Genomic DNA, 27,865 nt, shown 5'->3' with positions numbered 1-27,865 from the left:
CACAGTATATAGTAAATGAGAGCTCATGTTACAGCTATGGTCATGCTTAGTCCTTTTTACTACCGGAAAATTTGTATACAAAATTCATGCTGCAGTCGACAATGTTTTTTTTTCCTGATGCTTTTCCCAATGCTAGTGTGAATCTTCTAGCCTAAGCATTTAATTACTTGGTTCTCCAGTGCCTTCGGAAAAGCAGCTAAGAGATGTAATTACAGATGTCAGTGAATTGCAGTTTTATGGTAATGTTGTATATTAGTTTAGCAAAAAAATAAAGAGAACATTCTAAGAGATAAATAAAACTTCTAAATCAACAAGTTTGCAAATAAATAAAGACTTGTCTAACAGTCTAGTATAGGCTATTATGGGATGATACTTTTTTTTGTTTTGGATGGAGTAATTCCTGGTTCATGGGAATGATGTGATTAGGTTTTATGCACTGCTAACTATTACATGCGAACAACACTGTGACAATTACAGATTTGCAAATTGTGACATCCAAGTTTGTTATTTGCATCAGAACTGAGTGACAAACCTTGTAATTTGCTGCACTGATTTATTTGAGGCTTTTAAACCTTCCACCAGTACCGCTATACGATATCTGTATATGGACATCTGTTTTGCTGGGACGAGATACGCTAATACACATTTCTGCCTCTCCCAGCCAAAATCAAGGATTCACAGTCTGCATTAAACTAAAGCAAAAATTATTTATGAAATGTAATTCTGGAAGTACCAAAAGCTTTGCATATAGCTGATATTTTATAAAGTGTATTTCAGTCATAAAATCATGCTGCCATTGTTAACATATCACATTCATTTTACAGTACATTAGTTCTGGGCTTTGCCATCAATTCTCTTCATAAAAAGTCTTGTTAATTCAAAATGAATAAATGAGGTATTTTTTCACTCATTCCGCATTAGCCTTTCAAGGGGATTTTTTTCAGGCCTTTCAAAGGGAAATGTCAGCCTGAGCACAGTAACTTCTCATTTAAATATAACAAAAACACAATTCCAAATGGGACTGGGGAAACATAGTTGGTTAGCAAGTCAGTCAGATTTTAATGGTGCTGACCTGATGCACAACAAGGAAGTTTAAATTTTCTAAAAAGGTCTTAAAATGTTAAGGTTGAGATTTGAATGGACTTAGAAAAGTAAACTTTCTGATTTCTTAGAACAGTTACATCACCAATATAGTGTAATACCAACAGCCATTCAAAACAGTTCATTAATATAAAGTCTCTGCTTCCCTCACACCCTTGCCCTCCCATAAATCTTCCATTCCCAGGAATCTAAATATAGATTCGCTCAGGTCTGTTATGGGTAGGAGTCAGATGACACCATTTTTACCTTTGTCCCTTTATTGGGATTTTACACAAAACCATTCCTTATTGTGGGGTACCCTGTAATTTGGAACCCCAGATTATTGATATGGGGAGCTCCTGGTACCTGGTGATTATGGAGACTTCAGCTTAATGAGGCACTCAACCAAGGATTCTCTGTGTTTGTGGTAATCTACCACATGCAATTGCACACCTTCATAATTTGGTTTGTTAGGAACTTGCAAGCCTTTCTGATTTCCTTGCTATTGTTGCATTTACTATTTACAGATAGGAAGACCATTTTGTGGAGTGAATATAACAGACCAGCGCTGAATCTATACTATTTATATTTGATCTGGTACAATAAGACTTCTCTTACATTTGGCAGTGGTCACCTAGTATGCTTACCTGAACTCTTGGTGCTGATTTTTGTTTTAAACTTTGCATTCCCAGTAGGGATGTTTGGAAGAGGCGATTTCCGATATCGCAGTAATTCCGCCTTCCACTATAACGAAATTCCGCTACATTCCGGTGGTTTCCCGTGGTATTCCGCATTCCAGTGGAACAATTTCCACAATGTTAAAGGGAACCTAATGGATGTTTCCTTTTAAACAAATACCAGTTCCCTAGCAGTCCTGCTGATCACTTTGGCTTTAGTGGTGGCTGAATCACAATCCTGATTACAATTTTTGTTTGGAGTAGCAGGAGTTGTCGTAGGCCATGGGACCTAGAGGTGGTTTCACGGTGGTCATCAATTTTTTTTTGGAGCAGCAGGAGTTGTCAGAGGCCATGGGATCTAGAGGTGGTTCCACAGCAGTCATTACAATTTTTGTTTGGAGCAGCAGGAGTTGTCGTAGGCCATGGGACTTAGAGGTGGTTTCACGGCGGTCATCACAATTTTTTTTGTAGCGGTAGAAGTTGTCGTAGGCCAAGGGACCTAGAGGTTGTTCCACAGCAGTCATTTCAATTTTTTTGGGGAGCAGCAGGAGTTGTCGTAGGCCATGGGACCTAGAGGTGGTTTCATGGTGGTCATCACAATTTTTTTTTGGAGCAGCAGGAGAAGTTGTAGGCCATGGGACATAGAAGTGGTTTCACAGCCGTCATTATAATTTTTTTGGGGAACAGCAGGAGAAGTTGTAGGCCAAAAGCATAAGGTTAGGATAGAATGTAACGTCAGACAGCTGCAAAAGCTGCATTTTTAGGATCTTAAAAAGCAAAAATACGAAATGATAGTAATAGGCAGCAGAGTTTGAGAGGGAGACTATTTGAGGCTTGAAAAACAGCAACATTTTAATTCAGTCTGTCTAATCTTCATCATAAATCAGTGAGAGAGGTCTTGTAATTATCACTGATCCATGAATCGTTCATTTTTATGAACGTTAGTATGTCCACATTGTCTGTGGACAGACGGGTCCATTGGTCGGTGACCACCCCACCTGCAGCACTAAATACTCGCTCAAAAAGAACACTGGCGGCGGGGCATGCAAGAACCTCCAGTGCATACTGAGCAAGTTCAGGCCAGATATCCAGTTGTTTTGTCCAATACTCCATGGGGTCATCATTACTCTCCATATTGTCTGGAGCACTGGCCGACCCCAAGTAATCATTCACCATACGGGCCAGCCGCTGGCAGTGGCTACTTTTCCCGCTGGTGGTGCTGCTGCTACAAGGAGTATCTGGCATTGGCTGATAAAATTCCTTCAACATACTCAGCAGGTTCACAGATTGGCTAATGGTGCTGCTGCTGGGAGTGGGACCACCAGACCTTTGCTGAGTATGATGAGGCTTGGTAGCTTAGGCCTGGGATACAGGTTCAGGAAACAAAGAAGGGCATCCCGGATGTGGCTCATCCTGGCGTCTGCTTGGGAGGGGGGTATGAACTGCCGCATTCTCCCCTTGCACCAGGGATCTAAGATGGTGGCCACCCACATGTCGAGCCTTGATTTTAAAGTTTTCATCCGGGAGTCCTTACGGAGGCACTGGAGCGTATGCTCAGCCATAGGGAAGAGATGTCTGCCATTAATCACCTCTTCCTGGCTGTCAGAACTGTCGTCATGCTCCAGCTCCACATCAGAATCTTCTTCCCACCCCCGGACATCTTCTGCTTCCACAAGCTCTGCCTCCTCATCCAGGACTTGAGCATGCTCACTCACTCCCCCACTTGACTGAGGGAAGTAGAACAGTCCTCCCCTTCAACCCACGTAGTGGCACCACCAGCTGAGATGCCCCAGATCTTGCACCTTCCTCAGCAGCAACATTGAGGGTGACCCAATGGGTGGTAAAAGTTAGATACTTTCCCTGCACATGCCTGCTGCTCCAGCCATCCATAGTGAAGTGCACCTTGCCACCAACAGCGTGATCCATAGACCGGCCGACACACTCCACAATGTGCTGGTGAAGGGCAGGGATAGCATTCCTGGCAAAATAATGGCGGTTGGAGATCCGCCATTGTGGAGCAACACTGTTCATCAGTCTGCAGAAGGGGGCACAGTACACAAGTGGTAGGGCAGCAGCTGTTGATCCAACAGCCTTGCCAGGAGTACATTATTTTTCACAACAAACGGATCACTTGCAGGGAGCATCCGCTTCCTCTGCAACATTTCTGGTACAGAGGCCTGACACTGGAACACTGGTGGTTCAGAGGAAACCAATAAGGGTGATGATGAGGTGCTTGCCGAGGTCTGGAGCCCTCTTCCAGCCTGGCATGCAGAGGGATTTGAAGTAGAATGGGACTCAGCAGGTTGGATAGGGACAGGATGACTAGAAAAAGAAGAGGAGGGGCCTGTTGCTGCTGCTCTTCCTCCACCCATCTTATTGTAATTCTTTACATATTTGAACTCCCGTCTGTGGTGGTTGCGCAGATGGCTTATCAGCCCTGAAGTGCCAAATCCGGTGCCCGATTTGCCTCTGCTCACCGATTTACGGCACACAGAACAGACTGCCCTGGATTCATCCTTCCAGAACAGTAAAATAATTCCATGATGGGGACGTGCATGCACGTGGAACAGTGGTACGGCCTGTTCTAGCATGTCGATGCTCAGCATTGGACTGGTGGGTACTGACAGACGGGAAAGCACTTGCAGGCTGCTGGCCAACCGTCTGCTCTGTTTCTCCATGCAGCTCGCGCCTGCTAGTGCCTAACCCACCAGATGGCGACCACGTTGGATCAGCCAACTCATCATCCAAAACAACATCCAGTTCAACCAAAGCTCTTTTGGACCCTCCACCTGGCCACGAAACACCTCTGTAGTTAACTGGAGGTGATGCTGATTGGTGGTGACACAAGCTCCCAGTTGTGATGGATTTCTGGATGAAGAAAACACAGGGTCCATTTCTGTCACCACAGAACCCGTCACTTTTTGGGAGCTTGGTCCCATGGTCTCCTCCAATGCCTCATCCCAATCCTTCTGCACATCTCTCTCATCGACATAGGTGTGCTTTAATTCTGGAGGAAAGTACTGGGAGGTAGTGTTGGGCGAACAGTGTTCGCCACTGTTCGGGTTCTGCAGAACATCACCCTGTTCGGATGATGTTCGAGTTCGGCCGAACACCTAATGGTGTTCGGCCAAACTGTTCGGCCATATGGCCGAACTAAGAGCGCATGGCCGAACGTTACCCGAACGTTCGGCTAGCGCTGTGATTGGCCGAACGGGTCACGTGTAGTGTTGGGCGAACATCTAGATGTTCCGGTTCGGGCCGAACATGGCCGCGATGTTCGGGTGTTCGAGCCGAACTCCGAACATAATGGAAGTCAATGGGGACCCGAACTTTCGTGCTTTGTAAAGCCTCCTTACATGCTACATACCCCAAATTTACAGGGTATGTGCACATTGGGAGTGGGTATAAGAGGAAAAAAATTTAGCAAAAAGAGCGTATAGTTTTTGAGAAAATCGATTTTAAAGTTTCAAAGGGAAAACTGTCTTTTAAATGCGGGAAATGTCTTTTTTCTTTGCACAGGTAACATGCTTTTTGTCGGCATGCAGTCATAAATGTAATACATATAAGAGGTTCCAGGAAAAGGGACCGGTAACGCTAACCCAGCAGCAGCACACGTGATGGAACAGGAGGAGGGTGGCGCAGGAGGAGAAGGCCACGCTTTGAGACACAATAACCCAGGCCTTGCATGAGGACAAGAAGCGTGCAGATAGCAATTTTCATTTTGTCGCCATGCAGTCATAAATGTAATACAGATGAGAGGTTCAATAAACAGGGACCGGAAACGCTAACCCATCACAGATGTTCATTGTTCATGTTACTTGGTTGGGGTCCGGGAGTGTTGCGTAGTCGTTTCCAATCCAGGATTGATTCATTTTAATTTGAGTCAGACGGTCTGCATTTTCTGTGGAGAGGCGGATACGCCGATCTGTGACGATGCCTCCGGCAGCACTGAAACAGCGTTCCGACATAACGCTGGCTGCCGGGCAAGCCAGCACCTCTATTGCGTACATTGCCAGTTTGTGCCAGGTGTCTAGCTTCGATACCCAATAGTTGAAGGGTGCAGATGGATTGTTCAACACAGCTATGCCATCTGACATGTAGTCCTTGACCATCTTCTCCAGGCGATCGGTGTTGGAGGTGGATCTGCACGCTTGCTGTTCTGTGTGCTGCTGCATAGGTGTCAGAAAATTTTCCCACTCCAAGGACACTGCCGATACCATTCCCTTTTGGGCACTAGCTGCGGCTTGTGTTGTTTGCTGCCCTCCTGGTCATCCTGGGTTTGCGGAAGTCAGTCTGTCGGCGTACAACTGGCTAGAGGAGGGGGAGGATGTCAATCTCCTCTCTAAAGTCTCCACAAGGGCCTGCTGGTATTCTTCCATTTTGACCTGTCTGACTCTTTCTTCAAGCAGTTTTGGAACATTGTGTTTGTACCGTGGATCCAGAAGGGTATAAACCCAGTAATTGGTGTTGTCCAGAATGCGCACAATGCGTGGGTCGCGTTCAATGCAGTCCTAGGCCGAAGAGGTCATAGCCTAGGGTCACAAAAACCTGTTTATTTGGGCAATTTCAATGGTAGTGATGCTGACGTACATAAATCTCAGCCATGGCCGTTAGCAACGTTTGAATTTCACGAAATGTCTCATGCAGGTAGAAGACATATTGTTAGACTTGGATTCCAAAGATGGGGTCCCTACATCTCTGCAAACCAGAGTTACAGGGGTCCAAAATTGGTAAAATCCCCCATAGGCTTTCATTGCCTCCCTATTTCACTTTCCAAACTCTCACATCTTTTCAAAGGGCAATTTCTCAGCAGTGGCAAATTTTCTAGAATTGTAGGGACCCTTAGGGGGATCATAACTGGTGAGTTTCGGGCCCCTAGGCCGAAGAGGTCATAGCCTAGGGTCACAAAAACCTGTTTATTTGGGCAATTTCAATGGTGGCGAGTCTAACGTACATAAATCGCAGCAATGGCCGTTAGCAACGTCTGAATCTCACGAAATGTCTCATGCAGATAGAAGACATATTGTTAGACTTGGATTCCAAAAATGGGGTCCCTACATCTCTGCAAACCAGAGTTACAGGGGTCCAAAATTGGTAAAATCCCCCATAGGCTTTCATTGCCTCCCTATTTCACTTTCCAAAATCTCACATCTTTTTAAAGGGCAATTGCTCAGCAGTGGCAAATTTTCTAGCATTGTAGGGACCCTTAGGGGGAACATGACTGGTGAGTTTCGGGCCCCTAGGCCGAAGAGGTCATAGCCTAGGGTCACAAAAACCTGTTTATTTGGGCTATTTCAATGGTAGTGATGGTGACGTACATAAATCTCAGCCATGGCCGTTAGCAACGTCTGAATTTCACGAAATGTCTCATGCAGGTAGAAGACATATTGTTAGACTTGGATTCCAAAGATGGGGTCCCTACATCTCTGCAAACCAGAGTTACAGGGGTCCAAAATTGGTAAAATCCCCCATAGGCTTTCATTGCCTCCCTATTTCACTTTCAAAAATCTCACATCTTTTCAAAGGGCAATGGCTCAGCAGTACCAAATTTTCTAGCATTGTAGGGACTCTTAGGGGGATCATGACTGGTGAGTTTTGCCACTGCTGAGCCATTGCCCTTTGAAATGGTGTGAGATTTTGGAACGGTAAATAGTAGGCCCAATGAAAGCCTATGGGGGATTTTACCAATTTTGGAGCCCTGTAACTCTGGTTTGCAGAGATGTAGAGACCCCATCTTTGGAATCCAAGTCTAACAATATGTCTTCTACCGGCATGAGACATTTCGTGAAATTCAGACGTTGCTAACGGCCATGGCTGAGATTTATGTACGTCACCATCACCACCATTGAAATAGCCCAAATAAACAGGTTTTTGTGACCCTAGGCTATGACCTCTTCAGACTAGGGGCCCGAAACTCACCAGTCATGTTCCCCCTAAGGGTCCCTACAATGCTAGAAAATTTGCCACTGCTGAGCAATTGCCCTTTGAAAAGATGTGAGATTTTGGAAAGTGAAATAGGGAGGCAATGAAAGCCTATGGGGGATTTTACCAATTTTGGACCCCTGTAACTCTAGTTTGCAGAGATGTAGGGACCCCATCTTTGGAATCCAAGTCTAACAATATGTCTTCTACCTGCATGAGACATTTCGTGAAATTCAGACGTTGTTAACGGCCATGGCTGAGATTTATGTACGTCACCATCACTACCATTGAAATAGCCCAAATAAACAGGTTTTTGTGACCCTAGGCTATGACCTCTTCGGCCTAGGGGCCCGAAACTCACCAGTTATGATCCCCCTAACAGTTCCTACAATGCTAGAAAATTTGCCACTGCTGAGCAATTGCCCTTTGAAAAGATGTGAGATTTTGGAACTGTAAATAGGAGGCCCAATGAAAGCCTATGGGGGATTTTACCAAATTTGGAGCCCTGTAACTCTGGTTTGCAGAGATGTAGGGAACCCATCTTTGGAGCCCAAGTCTAACAATATGTCTTCTACCTGCATGAGACATTTCGTGAGATTCAGACGTTGCTAACAGCCATTGCTGCGATTTATGTACGTCAGACTCGCCACCATTGAAATAGCCCAAATAAACAGGTTTTTGTGACCCTAGGCTATGACCTCTTCGGCCTAGGGGTCCGAAACTCACCAGTCATGTTCCCCCTAAGGGTCCCTACAATGCTAGAAAATTTGCCACTGCTGAGCAATTGCCCTTTGAAAAGATGTGAGATTTTGGAAAGTGAAATAGGGAGGCAATGAAAGCCTATGGGGGATTTTACCAATTTTGGACCCCTGTAACTCTGGTTTGCAGAGATGTAGGGACCCCATCTTTGGAATCCAAGTCTAACAATATGTCTTCTACCTGCATGAGACATTTCGTGAAATTCAGACGTTGCTAACGGCCATGGCTGAGATTTATGTACGTCAGCATCACTACCATTGAAATTGCCCAAATAAACAGGTTTTTGTGACCCTAGGCCAGTGTTTCTAAACATTTTATAAGTGTGTACCCCTTTTAAAACCGTGTACTCATCGAGTACCCCCTATCATAGTAAACATGATCACAAGTACCCCTTGACAAATATATATTTAATCGTAGTACATGATAAATGGTTGTAAACAATGTGCAAGCATTTATTATTGCTTTTGATTTGCTAAAATACTAATTTTGTGTTGTTTAAATAAGAATTATAATTTTCTAAATCTCTAAATTTGTTATTCTTGGTTAAGTATATCAAGCCCAAGTACCCCCTGGAACCATCAGAAGTACCCCCTGGGGTACGCGTACCGCATGTTGAGAACCTAGGCCCTAGGCTATGACCTCTTCGGCCTAGGACTGCATTGAACGCGACCCACGCATTGTGCGCATTCTGGACAACACCAATTACTGGGTTTATACCCTTCTGGATCCACGGTACAAACACAATGTTCCAAAACTGCTTGAAGAAAGAGTCACACAGGTCAAAATGGAAGAATACCTGCAGGCCCTTGTGGAGACTTTAGAGAGGAGATTGACATCCTCCCCCTCCTCTAGCCAGTTGTACGCCGACAGACTGACTTCCGCAAACCCAGGACGACCAGGAGGGCAGCAAACAACACAAGCCGCAGCTAGTGCCCAAAAGGGAATGGTATCGGCAGTGTCCTTGGAGTGGGAAAATTTTCTGACACCCATGCAGCAGCACACAGAACAGCAAGCGTGCAGATCCACCTCCAACACCGATCGCCTGGAGAAGATGGTCAAGGACTACATGTCAGATGGCATAGCTGTGTTGAACAATCCATCTGCACCCTTCAACTATTGGGTATCTAAGCTAGACACCTGGCACAAACTGGCAATGTACACAATAGAGGTGCTGGCTTGCCCGGCAGCCAGCGTTATGTCAGAACGCTGTTTCAGTGCTGCCGGAGGCATCGTCACAGATCGGCGTATCCGCCTCTCCACAGAAAATGCAGACCGTCTGACTCAAATTAAAATGAATCAATCCTGGATTGGAAACGACTACGCAACACTCCCGGACCCCAACCAAGTAACATGAACAATGAACATCTGTGATGGGTTAGCGTTTACGGTCCCTGTTTATTGAACCTCTCATCTGTATTACATTTATGACTGCATGGCGACAAAATGCAAATTGCTATCCGCACGCTTCTTGTCCTCATGCAAGGCCTGGGTTGTTGTGTCTCAAAGCGTGGCCTTCTCCTCCGGCGCCACCCTCCTCCTGTTCCATCACATGTGCTGCTGCTGGGTTAGCGTTACCGGTCCCTTTTCCTGGAACCTCTTATATGTATTACATTTATGACTGCATGGCGACAAAAAGCATGTTACCTGTGCAAAGAAACATGACATTTCCCGCATTTAAAAGACAGTTTTCCCTTTGAAACTTTAAAATCGATTTTCTCAAAAACTATAAGCTCTTTTTGCTAAATTTTTTTCCTCTTGTACCCACTCCCAATGTGCACATACCCTGTAAATTTGGGGTATGTAGCATGTAAGGAGGCTTTACAAAGCACGAAAGTTCGGGTCCCCATTGACTTCCATTATGTTCGGAGTTCGGCGCGAACACCCGAACATCGCGGCGATGTTCGGCGAACGTTCGCGAACCCGAACATCTAGGTGTTCACCCAACACTACTGGGAGGAAGCAACCTTATCAAGATAAGCAGCTGCGGTCGGGTTCTGGTCATGAGGAACCTGGCCACTACTGGTGCTGCTGCAACTAGCTTCAAGTTCCTCAGGTAGAGGGTCCCTGATCAAAATAATCAACAACTCTGTTCGCCTGCTGTTCTGTCAAAATTTTCCTGCGTGCGAACACAGGGAAGACATCTCTGATCAGGGGGGGATGCTTCCTGCTGCTGCTGCTGCCACCCTCAACCTGATCACGTACTTGACGTGATCCACCAACACCGCCATCACTGCATTTTCTTTTAGGAGTGGCAGGAAACTGCTGCTGCTCTTGCTCCATTGTTTTGGGGCCAAAAAAGTTTATTGGGAAAGGGGTATGAGCGACAGAACCAAAGTAAAATAAATCCACCTAACGAACTAAAAAACAGATAAGGCAATAAGGGGGTGAAATAAAGAAAATAAATCAAAAACAATATATAGAAAAAAAATGAACTTAGAAAACAAAAAAAAACTTGCACTACACTCAACTAATCAATCACCTAACTCTCTCACTCTGTCAAACACTAAGCCTGCGGCCTGGCTGGCTCTCTCTAACCCTCTCCACACAGCAACTACTAGTACACTACACTACAATCTATCCCTCAAACTAACAATCTACAGTCACTCTCTCCCAAATACACTTAGCTACTACTACTACTACTAATAGCTCAAACTCACACTCTAATTCTCTCTCACAGTCTTTAAAAAGATTTTTGTTTTATATACAATCTTTAAAAAGACTATTGTTTTATGTTGAAACAACTAATATGGATCTGTCTCTCCTATCTCCAAAACACCAGACTGAAACCCACAAGCTTCGTTACTGTCACACCTCTCTTATATACAAAATGGGTGGGATAGCTGATGATAGGAAGCTAGGAGCTGGTTGCTAACGTAGGATTGGTTGTTTTTTGTTAAGACTGTAATTGGTGCAGAAATTCAGATTTTAATGCAGAAATCAGCATTTTTTAAGCTTCTGTGATGGGTCTATCCCTTCCGATCTTTCTGATTGGCTTAAAAATTCTGCCTAACAGTAAATGCAGCTTTTACACGCTTCTGATTGGCTTTTAATTTTAGAGATGTCGCAAACGGTTCCAGGCGAACTTCTGGTGGTTCGCGTTCGCCTGCGAAGGCGAACTTTCCCAGAAGTTCGATTCGCCCCATAATGCTCTATTGAGCAGAACTTTGACCCTCTACATCACAGTCAGCAGGCACATTGTTGCCAATCAGACTGCACTCACTCCTGGAGCCCCACTCCCCCTTATAAAAGGCAAGGTCCTTGTGCCGTTTTACTCACTAGTCTGCCTGCACTAATTAGTTAAGGGACAGCTGCTGACAGACTCTGCTAGGGAGAGTTTAGTTAGGCTCTTATAGGCTTGTTCCTAGCTAATTGTTATTACTTTCCCTTCTCCCTCACTTACTCCCTTCTCCCGGAGGGAGGAGGGTCTCATCTTCCAGGGAATTGTAGAATTTCATTAGACAGCTTATATACCTTGGCCGGGAATTGAACTGCTTGGTAGAGAGCTCTCTTAACCGCTATACCACCACCAACACTACATGCTGAAGGCAGCCTAGCATGTACCATTATGATATATCCTAGAGAAAAATGAGCTTGCTTAAAGATTTGTAGGCTTTCAAAAGCCAGCTTACATACCCTGGCCGGGAATTGAACCCAGGTCTGAGTGCATGGTAGATAGCTCTCTTAACCGCTATACCACCACCAACACTACATTTTGAAACCAGCCTAGCATGTACCATTATGATATATCCTAGAGAAAAATGAGCTTGCTTAAAGATTTGTAGGCTTTCAAAAGCCAGCTTACACATAAGCTTACTGCACCCTCCCAAAGAAAAAAAAAAGTAGAACAAGGATTGTTATTATAATGTGAAGCTTTCAAGCTCTCAACAGTTCTAAGCACAAATACATCAAATACTAGGAAAGAAAATTTCCCCTCCTGGCAAAAGCCCCTCCCTTAAAGCATAACTATCAGGGATAAAATCAATTATTTATTTGTATCTGTTAAACAAGTAATAAGGATGCTGACTAGGCAATACAAAAGTTAAAAATCACTTTTACTTTCCTTTTTCATAAAAGATCATTCCCCAGTTTCCCTGGCTCTTATATGGAACATTGCTGGGCAAAGGAAGTTGCAGAGCATGCTGTGTTTTTTCTTTCATTACTTTTCTCCCCTTCTAATAGTTATTCCCCTCAGACATAACTAATGCAGCCTGATTGGCTGAAGCCTCCTTACCTCCCGTTTTTCCCTCCCACATATCTGTTCCTCTCTGATTGGCCAATATCTCTCATGCTGGGAAGCTGAAACCAGCTCTGCAGTCACACAATGACAATGTGCTTTGTATTACAGAGCTGGGTGGGAGTGTCTGAAGACTGGGAGGAGGTCGGGCAAGGCAAAGACAGAGTAAAGGAGGAAATGATGTTTTTTTCTGAGATTGTATGGCTTACAGCTCCTCTTTAAAAGATGTTTTTTTTTATATTTGGAGATGTTTTTTATTTGTCACAAAAAGACTTCATGTATTATTCAGTGCTACATAAATCATACCCACAAATAGAAATGCTTATAACAAACACATTTCTATTACATATTGGCACTATTATGTAGTCAGATAATGGTCCAATAATTTTAGAAATCTCAGAAGCTTTTGTGATTGTTACCTTTGTGAAGACCTGAATAGAGAGTGAACACTGCGGTTCTCCAAAACCCAGCCCAAAAGTCATTAATTTGAGCTAATATTAAAACATATTTTAATATTAACAAGACCTCATTAGAGGATAAACTTTCTCTGTGGTGTGTCCACAAAGAATACCTTTGGGTTCAAGGTAAAGTAAACAGAACAAAACCGAATGAAAAACAGGTACAAATTACTAATGCTTTTTTTAAAAAATAGAAATGCAATAATGTTTAAATAAGAACCATCAATCCAATGATTACAGTAAATATAGACAAGAAATCCACTCCCTCTTCAATTTATGAACCAAAAAACACAAGTTTAACCATTATTGGTTACAAGGCAACTTAAGAATTTCTGCTCGTTTTCTCAACAAATGTATCTACTCTGTGTAGAGTAATAGGAACGCTACAACCACTGATACATGACCCAAGGGAGCAGTGATCATAGGTCTCAAAACGTACAGGCAAACAAAGATGTCCCGCTACACCATGGATAGGTATAAAACTTCCTTCAATTTTATTAGCACATCAGCAGATACAAAAAGGCTGACGCGTATCGGAGCTCTGAAGGCTCCTTAATCATAGCCAGCATATACATATTCATCACAGGTATAAGTAGTCAAGTGCTGGCCCACAATGGGCATGGCCTTAGCTCTTAAAGTAACACATACAATATACATATAAAATGGCGTAGCCAGTATACAAACATGAAATATACAAATACTTGTTCATATATTGGTCTTTGTTTTCTTTTTCTTCTTTTTTGGGTACTATCCTATCTGTACCATATGTTTGTCCTCAAGCTGTATATTTATCTTGATGCTCAACCATGTCATCATTGGTTTTTACATTTTTGTATATTTCATGTTGTGTATACTGTCTACGCCATTTTATATGTATATTGTATGTGTTACTTTAAGAGCTAAAGCCATGCCCATTGTGGGCCAGCACTTGACTACTTATACCTGTGAGGAATATGTATATGCTGGCTATGATTAAGGAGCCTTCAAAGCTCCGATACGCGTCAGCCTTTTTGTGTCTACTGATGTGCTAATAAAATTGAAGGAAGTTTTATACCCATCCATGGTGTAGCGGGACATCTTTGTTTGCCTATCTACCCTTCTGTAACTGTAATTAGGGCCATGCACCTTTGGAGCTCTCTTCCAGCTCTGCTGCTCTCGGAAAAAGCTCCCTTCTTTTACTCTGCCCTACTCCCAAAGCTGACCTATCTTTTTTCTCATGTTACCACTGATAAAAACTATGATATCTGTAATTATGTGCCAAATCCAGTTCAGCCTGTTGAGTCCCAGACTGTCCATGACCAACATACAGACCACAAGAGAGAAAGGAGGCTTAAACAGATAAATATTTCTATCAGGAAATATTGCTGCAAAGATTTTGGGAAGCTCCACAGAACACTCCTTGCTAGCTCAGATTCATGCATCTCAGACCGCTTAAACAAATAAACATTTCTATCAGGAAATATTGCTGTGAAGATTTTGGAAAGCTCCACAGAACACTCCTTGCTATCTCAGATTCATGCATCTCAGACCTCTGAAACACTTCATCAATCTCCTATTTACATACTTTTTAATATTGTTAATCCAATTAGCAAACATATACAAAATTTCAGAAGCACAACCGAACTACAAAATGCCATCTATTGCTTGGCTTAAATTTAATGAAGTATGCAGCTACTGTATGTTATATTGGTCTGACCCACTTGCACAACCAAAATATTAGATTCTGAATTATATAGGCTGTTATCAAAAACTGCTAAATAGTGTCACTTGTTATTATTCTGATTCACATAGTTGAATTGCCACGTTAAACACGCCACAAACAACAACAAAGAGCTTTAGCAATTACGTCAGGTGAGCAAATCATTGTTTTTGCTAATTGACACATCCAGGACATAAATGTTACTCCTCTCTGCGGCAATCTTTGTGTAGTTGCTGCCATGCTTGTGCACACGTTCATGGGAGTGCAGGCAATCGCAGTTTTACAGCCTCTATGGTCAGGCTGGAACCAGTGAATTGTTAGGACCTGACAGGATGGATAAGAAATACTACAAAACTATGAATACATCTCTGACCCCATACTTCATACAAAGCATCTCAAACTTACCCCTTTGCTTTTATCTTTAGATGCAGAGACATTATTCAACAGAATGCACAGAGGATACAGCGGAAAAGCATACTTAATTTGAATTCCATACAATTGTCTTATTTGTAGACGATATATACTTTTCAGTGGAAGACCCAGCCATATCCCTTCAGAGAAATCATGAGGTGTTAATAAGCTTCAGTACAGTCTCTTAGTAAAAAAAAAAATAAAAGTAGTCAGAAATGGATCGTAAAGAAATCCTACAAAACATTTTAAAATTCCTGTGGGCCACTAATTCTTCATAGTACTTGGGAATACATTTAGCACATCCAGCTCCCTTGTTAAATAACTTGTCCAAGTAACTTGATCTATTAAGCAAAACAGAACTGGATGGGCAGAATAGCTGCTTTTAAATTGACCACTTTAATTAATTTATTAATAAAATTATTGAATTTAAATAGAACCCTACCAATGTCAGATAAATGATTTGCAATTTCACAAAATCTAGCCCCCAAAGTAGGTCAGACAGCTGTGTAAGACACCTAAAAAATCTTTTATGAATCATAAAGTAAAACCAAATGACATACCGTATTTTTTGGATCATAAGACACACCTAGGTTTAAAAGACAAAAACCAGGAGAAAAATTAATAGTAAACCGGGTGCATCCATGGTGAAGGGGTATCTTGTGTATTATGCCACCTTTGTACCTCATGCCCTATTGTACCTCTTGTGTCTCCTTGTGTCCTCCTCTGTCCTCCTTGTGTCCCCATGTGTCTGCCTCTGACCTCTTTGTGTCCTCCACTATGCTCTTTTGTGTCCCCCTTGTGTCCTCCTCTGCATGGGCACAGTACAGAGAGTCTCCGATATTGCGGCGGGTTGGAGGTTCGTATTGGCAGGTGTTCACAATTTAGGAACTCCCTGCATTTGGATTATAAGACACAGTGACTTTTTCCCCCACTTTTGGGGGAGAAAAGGTAAGTCTTATAGTCCAAAAAATACAGTAATTAATTATTATGACACAAAATAAACTTGACAAATAGATCAAACACATTTAAAAAAATAATGTTGGTTCAATAGGCTTAGTACTTGATTCACTAAACAATTAGTGACATCTGATATATTGTAATTGATGCGACCTCTTCTTAACCTAACCCTACTTAACCTAACCCCAGCCCTATTATTAACCTAGTGCCAAATCTTATCCACCTCCCAAGTCTCTGATATACCAATATGTTCTTAACCTTTAGTCCCACCTCTAGTACAAATCTATTTCATAGACATGTATAGGCACACACTTGTAGAGAATATGTATGTCTATGTAGAAACTTTTTAATTAGCCTATGCCACAGAAATTACTTTTGGTACCTAGTAAAATACACTGGCCATTTCCTAAAACACTTATTGTCAGTGCTTTATGTTTTAGACTTCTTAGGTAGATTCACTGTTGCATTCACCTCCTTGGTAATGCAGCAGTCGGTCCTTATTCACCTTTAGCAATTGGCAAAGACCATCCACTTGCCTCTTGCCCAGGTGAGGTCCTGGGGTAAGTGTGAGTGGCTTATGACTTCTATTCTGCACATGGTGGGGGCTCTCACTTCCTGGTTGCTATGGTAAAAAACCCAAACCCATTGGTGCCAAGTTCAGCCTGACACTCAGACAGTGTCACCCCTTAAAATCTAAACAGTGAGACTGATGCAGCCAAGACAGCAGGGGCATCCCTACCTACATGGTAGGTAAGCTAATTTATTGTTAAACCTACTGTTATCTGGTAATTTCTTTTAATTATAACTGATAAACATAGCCTAGCATTCACCTTATTTTCCCTTAGAGTCTGTCACAAACTTCTCCTAAGCTTAACATTACCTGGATTTTTCTTACCCAACAATGATAAATACCTATTGCAAGGCATGAAGATTCCCCAAAACTCCTGATATGGGGTTGGTAAATTAACAGATGCCTGGATTACAGGGAACAAATATTTTTGTTTCTTTTTAATGTAATTTTTATTTTTCAAACAGTTTTTAAATGTAACATTGGAAACAGCAGAATATTAAGTTGCAAAAGATACAAGATATGCAGATGACAAGGATTAACCGAAGCTAATTACATCTCTTTCTTACAAAGTGATCCATTGCTAGGTGTCACTTTAATTGCAGATAATCTATGTTTTGAGATTGTCACATTTATGGAAAATAGTAAAAACTGAAACAGTAAAGTCGACATTGTTCCTTAAATGGGTCGGATCTCCTCAGATAGTTACTAAAGATAAGCATATCTATGTTATATACACGTATCTCCTTGTTAAGAGCCCTGTATCTGTATCATGTACTCTCCTTTATGGCTACTTTATATTGTTCCGAGTCCTGATATAATATCCAGGGTAACCAAATCGTCTTATATTTATTAAATTTGTCTCTTCCCGACATAATGGTTTCTTCTGCCTCCTGTAATCTATTTACCCTTGTGAACCAATTCCCAATCGTTGGTAGGGAAGATGTCCTCCATAAAGGAGGGATCAGGCCCTTCGCTGCATCTAAAAGGAAGGGGATCACCGTTTTTTTATATTGTTTAATAGTTAGTGGGCTTAGATGAAAGAAAATGTGCCAGGGGGTTGGTTCTAACTCCACTCCCGTCACTTCCTTTACTATAGATATTACTTTTAGCCAAAAGGGTTGAATATTTGGGCATTCCCAAAACAGATGCAGCAGAGAGCCCTCTCCCCCACATCCTCTCCAACACAAAGGGTCTTGAGAGTCATATATTCGGGCTAGAAACTGGGGGACCCTATACCATCTCACTAACAGTTTATATGATCCTTCCTGGATATGTGAGCTTATGGAGGTCGTATGCGCCAAGGTAAGAACTCTTTGTGTTTCTATTTCGGTAAGTACACGACCTGTATCTCTTTCCCATTCTTTCAAACATACCGGTTTACCATTACACATTTCTCCCCTAATAAGCTTATAGACAAGGGAAATCAGATGAGGGGGTTTGTTCTCCTGGGTAAAGAGCTTTTCCCAACTAGTCATGTCTGTTATTTGTCTTAGAGTTCCCAATGATGATGCCCAATGTTTTATTTGATTGTATCTCCAGCTATCCATAGGGAATGTCCCATACTCCTGCCTCAAAGTAGGAAGGCTCTTGAGTATATTACCCTCTAGGAAATGTCCTAACATCATAGTCCTTGTCTTCCTCCATTCCCCGCAAAATCCCCTTTCTAAACCTGGTGGGAAATGTGGAAATCCTTCTAGAGGCAGTAGGGGGGAGGGGGCTGGAGCCCACTGATATTTTGCGTTTAATAGGTCCCACTGGCGTAGGGTATTTTTGATCCAGGGCGGGGTTCCTAATGATAGTCTCCTTTCTCTAGCTTTCAACCAGGTAGCCCCTGCCAAGTTCCGTCCTGCTAATATTTTTTCTGTTTTTACCCAGCCCTTTTGTTCTTCATTAAAGTGCCAGTCTGCCAATCTATTTAGTGCTATTGCTTTATAATAAGTTTTTACGTCTTGGACCCCTAAGCCTCCTTTGTCTTTTGGCCTAATCATCAGGTTATATGGGATCCGTGGTTTCCTATTTTTCCAAATAAACGTTATCATTAGAGAGCGTATTCTAGTGAAGAAGTGTTTGGGGAGGACTATGGGTAGCATCCTCATTGGGAACAGGAGTCTCGGCATTATGTTCATTTTCAATATATTTATTCTGCCCAGCCAGGTATGGCTAGTGTTTGACCATTTGTCCAGATCTTTCTCGATTATATTTAGAATAGAAAGAAAGTTTTTGTTATAATTATCTTCTGGGTTAACCACAAGTTGGATTCTCAGGTATTTTAGTGTGGATTCTTGTACTGTGAAGGGAAAAGCTCTTCAGAGTTGTTCCATCTCTATGGGGTTCATTCCTATTCCCAGATATTCCGATTTGCTGAGGTTAATTTTAAAGTTTGAGATTTTCCCATAGTTTTCAAACTCTTCTAGAAGGTTAGGCAGAGATGTCTGTGGTTCTGTGAGGTAGAACAGGATGTCGTCTGCAAATGCAGAGAGTTTGCACAGCTGGTTCCCTACTTTGACCCCTTTTATCCCCTGGTTTAATCTTATACCTCTTAAAAAAGGTTCTAGTGTAAGTACAAACAGAAGTGGGGAAAGGGGGCAGCCCTGTCTAGTGCCATTCGATAATTTAAAGCTGTTGGAGAGCACTCCATTTGCTCTAATTCTTGCAGATGGGTTATGATATAGGCTACCGATCCATGATCTCATGGCTGGGCCTAATCCAACATGTTCCAGCGTTACCTGTATTAGTCCCCAGTTCACCCTGTCAAAAGCCTTTTCTGCGTCCGTTGATAGGACAATGAGCGGTTCGGAGTGAGTGCGCGCCCAGTGCATTACACTTAGAGCCTTATATGAGTTATCTCTTGTCTCTCTACCTAAAATAAAGCCAGCTTGATCAGGGTGAACTAGGGATAGAAGGCCTGCTTTAATCCTGTTAGCCAGAACTTTAGCAAATAATTTTGCATCTATGTTTATTAAAGAGATGGGTCTGTAGCTCTGACAAATAGAGGGGTCCTTGCCTTCCTTAGGTATGACAACTATATGTGCTTCCATACTTTGCGGGGGAAAATGGCCTCTTTCTTTTAAACTATTTAGTGCAGCACAAAGCGGAGGCAAGAGATGGCGCGCATATTGTGTGTAATATTTTTTGGTTAGCCCGTCTGGACCTGGTGATTTCCCTGACTGGGTAGATTTGAGGACTTCCTTAAGTTCTCCCACTGTAATATCTTCTTCTAAGGCTGCACACCACTCTTCCGTCCACTTTGGCATATCTACTTTCTTAAGATAATCTCGGATGTTCTGTCTGATGAGGTCTATGTTTTCTTCTGATTGCCCCTGTTGGATATTATATAGCCCCTTATAGTATTCTTGGAATATGTTTGCTATTTTGTCTGCTTGAAATTCCAATTTACCTGTCCTATTCTTATTCTTATGTATGTAGTTAGATTCTGTTTTTTTCCGGATGCTTTGTGCTAGTAGTCTTCCGCATGTATTACTATGCTCGTATCTACTGGCAAACCACTTTCTCTGTCTATGTTTTGTTTTTGAGTCTAGAATTTTTAGCAAGGCTTTCTTCTCTGTTTCCAGGGCCAATAAATTGGCTTTTGTGGGTTGTATTTGGTGGGATCTTTCTAATTCCTTTATCTTCTCTAGGGTGTTAATTATCCAGCCCTGTTCTATCTTTTTTTTATATGCTCCCTGTGATATTAATTCCCCCCTCACAACCGATTTGTGAGCTTCCCAGATGATGCTCTTAGATACCTCCTGGTGATCATTTTCTGCAAAATAGTGTTGGATCACTTTCTCCACTTTCTGTACTATTTCCAGTTCGTCAAAGAGGGTTTCTTTTATCCTCCAGTGGCCGGTGCCTAAGCGGAGATTTGATATTTCTAATTCCATCCATACACACGCATGGTCAGAAATTGTAATACTGTCCACTTCCGCCTTTAACACTTGGCCCAAGTGAAATTGATCTATCCACAAAGAATCTATTCTCGTGTATAGGTCATGAATATGAGAGTAATAAGAAAATTCCTTGTCTAGCGGATGTAAGTATCTCCAGCAGTCTATTAAGTGATTTTGTTTCATCAGTTGGGAGAAATTCCTCAGTGTTTTTTTGCGTCAATGAGGTGGAACCTGAGGAGGTATCTAGAGCAGGGTTACTTATAATATTTAGATCTCCACCGAATATTAGCACCCCTTCACTGAAACCCTGTAGTTTATGAAGTATTTGTTTTAGGAAAGGAACCTGGTGAACATTAGGTGTGTAAATATTAGCAAAAGTGAATTTTTTGGTCCCCAGCTGTGCTTTTACAAAAATATATCTGCCTGAGCCATCCTGTTCCACCCCAAGCACCTGAAGAGGGGAGCCTCTAGCCAAAGCTATTGCCACTCCCTTGGCCCGTCTGATAGGGGAATTATTAAAGAACCATCTGTCATATAAATGTCTTGGAAGTCGTGGAATGCAACCATCTTTAAAGTATGTTTCCTGTAGAAACAGAACCTGAGAGTTCAGTCTTTTGATTTCCGTCCACAACCTTCCTCTTTTACAAGGAGAGCATAATCCTCTGACATTATATGTCAGTAACCGGATTTTCCTAAAAGCTGCCATTTCTTCAGAAATAGGTCTGTCCCTGAGTATAGCTCCTGGACCCATTGGAACAATGTCTTAGGCCTAGTGCACACCGGAGCGTTTCCGCTGCGGTTTGCGATCTGCTTGCGGGTGCGGATCCGCTAGGGTAATGTATTTCAATGGGCTGGTGCACACCACAGCGGGAGGCGTTTTGCAGAAACGCATACTCCCGGGCTGCTGCAGATTTTGGATTGCTGATGCGTTTCTGCCTCAATGTTAAGTATAGGAAAACCGCAAACCGCTCTGAAAAATGGCACTTCAGAGCGGTTTGCCAGGCGTTTTTTGTTACAGTAGCTGTTCAGTAACAGCTTTACTGTAACAATACATGAAATCTACTATACCAAAACCGCTACACAAAACCGCAAAACGCTAGCTGAAACGCTGCAGAAAAATAAGAAAAAGCGTTTCAAAATCTGCCAGCATTTTCCGGATCTGCTAGCGGTTTTTGGTGTGCACCAGGCCTTTATCTTATTAACCAGAAACCTGAGGTAACCCAAATGTAACATGTTAACTATATCTAAGAATCTGTTGTACAGACTAAGATGGGTATATTTAAACCCTGAAATTCCTCCTGCCGATGCAGGATCCCTACACGGGGGAAACATTATAAGGAGTATCGTCCTGGTTCTATTCCCTCCCGGCTAAGAGCCACATATCAGGCACAATAGGCGGGGGAGAGGGGGGTAGGGAGGCCACCCACGCGCAACCTCCGGCCTAAACGCTTTTCCTCGGTTTCACACGGGCAGGTCCCCCCCCCCCTCCCCAAAGCAAACCAACCGCGCTTTAAGACAATGTGCGCCCCTTCCTGTGGAAAAAAGAGCAGGTTAATATATACATCACAATACCTGTATGAGTTTGCTTTTGAGTGCATCTTACATTTCTATAAGTCACATAAGCTTATATACATATAATGCCTTTTTGTAGAAAAGTATAGGTTAGTTTGTCCAATGTCCTAGCATATAAAGATAAATGCAATCGAGGTAAAGTTTCTTTTCATCTATAGCATAGAATGAAATAATAGCATAGGTGCGATTATCTAGGAGTTCCTCTCCATACTTTTCTTATCTCTACAAATGGAATGTTATGAGTAGTAAAAGGAGATGCTCATAAGTAAACACCAAAAAAAAAAGGGAGAAGAAGAAATGAGCATAAAATTAGGAAAACAAAGCTTAGAATTAACTGGGATACCATTTGTTCCTCATGAGCTGGACGAGGAGGCACCTGATGCCTGAGTTTCTGCTCTGTTTCGCTTTCTGCGAGTATCAGCCGATTGCCATCTGTTTCTTTGAGGTTGTGGGGGAGTCTCTGCCGGTGCTCTCCAGTCCTCAAAGTCTGTGTTAGGCAAATCTAAATCCTTAATGAATTTGGGGAGGTCATCCTTTGTGCGTAAAGCTGCTGTGACCCCATTATTGCCTCTACATCAGTGAACCGGAAGAGACGGCATATTATATCTCTAGGCCTAGCGGGGTCTTGGTTGCGTGGGTCCTGTGCCCGATGAACTCTTTCAATGTCTATATTGGACTGCGCTGGGCGATCTAAAGCCAGGTTAAACATGTCCATCGCTGTGGCTTTTAGGTCCTCTGTTCTGGATGCTTCTGGGAGGCCTCTTATTCTTATATTTTGCCGCCTAGATCTATTTTCATAGTCATCTAGTTGGCCTAAGAGAGAGTCTATTTGCTTGTCTTGTTTAGAGACCTTGTTAAGGATGGTGGTCACCTTTGCTTCCATTTCCTCTTGCTTATCTTCTATGTCCACCACTCTATGACCTATAGCAGAGATATCTTTATGCAAGTCATCCAGCTCTTTTCTGAACGATCTTTCTATTCTTTCTGCAAAGGCAGCCAGATCATCTTTTGTTGGGAGATTCCTAATCTGATCCCTCAGCTCTGCTACTCCGTCCAGTTCTCCTGACTGTTTGTGTCTACCCCCAGTTGATGATTGGAAGGCTTTTTGGTTATTTCCTCGTCTGTCCTGCACTCCCGGTGGAGTCCCTTCTCGCCCCATTGATAAAGTTTGTTTAGAGGTGGTAGTGGGATTGGCAACGGGAGTTACTCCTCTGGCCTGTTGAGGCGAAATGGCCGGGCTATGGGTGGGAGTCCCTCTCCGTGACTGTGGCGTGGAGGCTGCGTAGGCCGCAGTGAGAGCCTCCTCTTGGGTTTGTGGTATGGGCATCTCCGCGTTCACGGGTCGTTCGTCTCCCATAGCCGGCTGCGGGGAAGCAGACAGGACGGGAACCGGATTCCCTTTTCGTGGCTGTGGTGAGGGGTCTGCGGGTGGGGCGCTAGGAGTCTCACCTTGTGTCTGATGGGAGAGCGACCCCGGATCCGCGTGCCGAGTCTTTTCCGCAGCTTGAGGTGTATTTGTTGCCGAATTGGGTCCCGGAGCCTCTATGTCGTCTTGTTGTTGCGATATCTCCGTGGTGGTAGTGTGGGTATGTCCGGGAGGAATGTTTTCCTCGTCAGCTCTGTGCGAAGGCTTGTTAGATTTCTGCGCCATCTTGGAGAGCATGGCCTCCTCCGTGTTCAGCTCTCTAAGGAACCTCCTAATACCGGATCCTGAGGATTTCTTATTCTTCCTCTGTCTCTTCGTCGTGCTCCTCGTCACCCGGGAGCTCTCTGGCATATTTTTAATTCGGGTATGTGAAGGATATGCTTCTTTTGGAAGGGATTAGTGGCTTACTTGCCAGGAGCTCTGTACAAGACGTCTTACTCCGCCATAGCGTAACCACGCCCCTCTAAATATTTTTGTTTCTAAATAAACTACAAAGTTAAAAATATATGATTTTTGAATAAAATAAAATAAAAAAAATCAATGTCTGAATTACAGTGTCAAACTATTTGCATTGAAGACCCATAAATGTGCTATTTAATATAAAGCCAGCATTGCTGGCAGATAGTATTTATGATTACTTGTATTTGTTGTGAAACTAAATTAATATTTAAAATGATTATTATTGTTAGTAAATTCCTGGTAATTTATTATTTCTAGGGACAGACAAAATTATATTTTACTGCAGATGTCAATGTTCTCATTGACTTACACAAATTTTAAAACTGAGGTGTACTATGCCATTCATAACGTTACAGTGCATAAAGTCATTTGTGATGAAATGACAAAGTAGCAGTTTGATATATGAGAGTCACTCATGCACAACGTGTAATTTTCCAAATTTTAAAACTATCTGTGACCTAAAATGTGCCCTCTCATCAGTATGCATGAATTAAATAATGCCCTTGGAAATTTGTTCTCATCGAGTTATTAACTGCATGCTCTTTATCAGATGCACAGCAACATGTTACCAAGTCTAAAATAAAGATGTGTTGAAGGTGACACAAGAATCACAGTAACTGGGATTTTTTTATTCTCTTTTATTATTAATTTCTAGATTGTAATCAAAAACTCTTTTGCAGTTTGTGCACTTGTTTATAGTCTTGCACAGCTCTGTGAAAAATACATGATTTGTTCCAGACTTACAAGTTTTGCAGATTTTTTTATAACATAAATATTGTGGCTGTAAGTCAATAACTATGTCCACTTGCTGGCAAGAACATCTTTTAGTAAATGTGCTCTGTATATGATGATCAGCGTTTCCTTTCACATAGGAAACCTTTTGATCCAGTAAAGTTTGTAGATTTTGTGATTTAGGCGGTGGTAAAAGTGCCTAATGTACTAATCTTTACAGTGCACTGAGAGTTTACATCAAGATTATGTATCTTTGTCACGTGGCAAGCGGGGTAAGTGGTAACAATGTTCTGCCAAGGGGTGTCATCGGCTGCTATACACTCTGCACACACACTGTATCCGCCATATCAGCCAAGTTTCATCTAGCGTATACAGGGCTTTAGAAATTCTAGTCCATGCTGGTTGTGTGACGGGTGATATAGAAGTAACACATGCTGCATACAAATGCAAGTTGGGGCATAAATTGCTTTAAAATTCCAAGACCTAACTGCGCATGGCAATTTTACACAAACAGGGGTAACATTGCTGCCAATATTGCCGCTATCAAGTAATGGTGAGGATATTTATTAAGTAAATGGTTTTCTGTGGCCATTGAAGATAAAACTGCTTCTTTTTGTGGTGGGGAGTTTTATCTACTATTTATTTTTATTTTATTTATGGAAAATAATTTACTTCTATTTATTTTTGATTTTTACAATGTGTTTGAATGTGCCACTGTGAAATATCCCTTTTATACTATTGCATTCTGATAAAGCCAAGTGTCAGGAACCAGCCCCACGGCACGCCTGCAGATACAGTTGCCGACTGGGGGTTAGATTAGATCGCGAGGGGAGCAGCCTTATTCAAGCTAACACAAGGCTGTCACCCCCTCAAAAACACTTCTCACTGCCACCACTAGCTGCTTCTGGACACTTCAACAATTCCCAATCTGCTGTTGAGTGGTCTGCACTCAGTCCAGCGTTTTCGTATTTGGGTCAGCTTTGCGCTTTAGGCCAGAATGCAAGAACGCCACACACACACAATGTAATCACACAGTAGCAAGGCACAAGCAGGCACTAAACTTGTAACGCAAATTACAATGCAGTCTCTTTCGAGGCTGTTAGTACATCAGAAGTCAAACTTATTAAATAAATATTTAATATTCCAGAAAAAAGTGGAACAGTGCAGAAAGGTAAATATACAAAAGATTTACAAAAAAACAAAACAAAGTAAAAGTTACAAAGACACACAAGACAGATTGCAAAAATAAAAACGGGAATCAAAACAGAAATTGAACTTTTACCAGCGCAAAGGTCCAACTTGGCCTTGAAAGGACACAAATTCTGATTGGATCAGGATCATCTCTAGCTGTCGCTACCTTCAGGAGAAGATGAATTGTGTCTGTGCTAGGCCGACTTATATAGTCCGATTTGTAGCCCAGGGGTACAAGTCCAGATATAATTTAATTTCCCAGATTGTGACACCACCGTTCGCTGAGTCCTCTGTAAAATCCTTGCTTGCTGTGATGCAAATTTCGAGTTTTCCTGTTAGCCTTTGAAGTTTCCAGACGCAGTCAGTCTTGATTGTATATTGGGACAATGGGGCTGTCTACATATACACAGAGTTCAAAGCCATGCAGACACAGACTATACTTCGCCAAATGGCTGCTAATTAGCAGCCCCCTGCTCCCAGAGGAAACTCAATAGAAATGTAATTTATATTGACATGCAGACTAACCAGCCAGCTCATGGTGACCCAGAACTCATTGGAGTGTGTAAGGGACTACAATGGTCCTAAAAGCCCCCTTACTAAGATGTTAAGAAAAACAAAAGTTTGCTTTCTTAAAACAGAAAGAATTTGCGATAATTCAGGTTGGAGTGAGCTTGAGATGTCTCCCAGAGCAACACTGCTGAATACAAGCAAATTAACCATTGTACCCTTAGACGCTAAACACACCTCCAGAACCGCTGGAATGCAATGATGTGTCAGCTTGTTAATTTGTACAGAGCCATGATAATCCAACATGCATACAGACTGTTTCGGATTGTTTGATCCTCATCAGTGCATGGCATGGATTAATTTGGCTCTATGAAGTAGGGCTTGACATACAGAAACTCAAAATAGCAGTTCCTTCAGCTAGGTGACAATTATACCCCCAAAGCCAGACTGGCTTCTGAACATGCATACACATCTGAAATAGTACACAGCAGACAGAAAAATGTAAAATATGGCGTTTGTGTGATATGCAATATCACAAATGGCTTCTATGTTATGACACCAAGCACAAAGGGATAAGTATACAGTGGCTAGGCTGGCACCCTTTTCACATGCTCAGCTAATCACATATTTATATACATTACTGCAGTGTAGGTAATTTACATCTACATACAGTGGCAGGAAGTGGTTAACATTGGTTAAACCTACACAAACTATATGTAAAGTGACAAGCAAGCTTAATGTAGGAAAGTAGGTGTACTTCCTTGGATCCCACATCTAGTTCAGATAGAGTATCAAGTACAGCATGAACATTCAAAGTAGATATGCTGTGACTTTTACAAAATATATCCCCAGAGAACCTGATTTTTGCATGAACTTCTGTACAGTGGATATAATCATCCAGCCTTTGCACCAATGTAATGGCTAACCTACAAAAAAGAAAAATCTTTAAGAAGGCCTACCCCTCCACCCCTCCATAACTGTCTCAGCCGAGCACCTACAGTATTCCCCAGCCCTACCTAGGGTATCTTTCCTCATTCCTCTTTAAATTGTAAGGCCTTGGCAGGGTTCCCTCCTCATTTGTCCTTCTTGATTTTGTAACCCCACCAATGTAACTTTTCCCATGGACCAACTTGGACTTAAATGCATCTTATATACCCTGTTTACGTGTGTAACCTTGTTGTCTTATGTTGCATAAGCTTTTTCTACCTCTCTGTCTGCCACCCCTTGTTTACATTGTATGTATAACTATTTATTGTCCAGCACTAGGTAATACGTTGTTGATTTACAAATACAATAAATAATAATAATAGTCACATGAAG

The sequence above is a fragment of the Hyperolius riggenbachi genome, chromosome 1 (assembly GCF_040937935.1).
Source record: "Hyperolius riggenbachi isolate aHypRig1 chromosome 1, aHypRig1.pri, whole genome shotgun sequence".
In the NCBI taxonomy this organism is placed as follows: domain Eukaryota; kingdom Metazoa; phylum Chordata; class Amphibia; order Anura; family Hyperoliidae; genus Hyperolius; species Hyperolius riggenbachi.
This window is presented reverse-complemented; position numbering follows the sequence as displayed.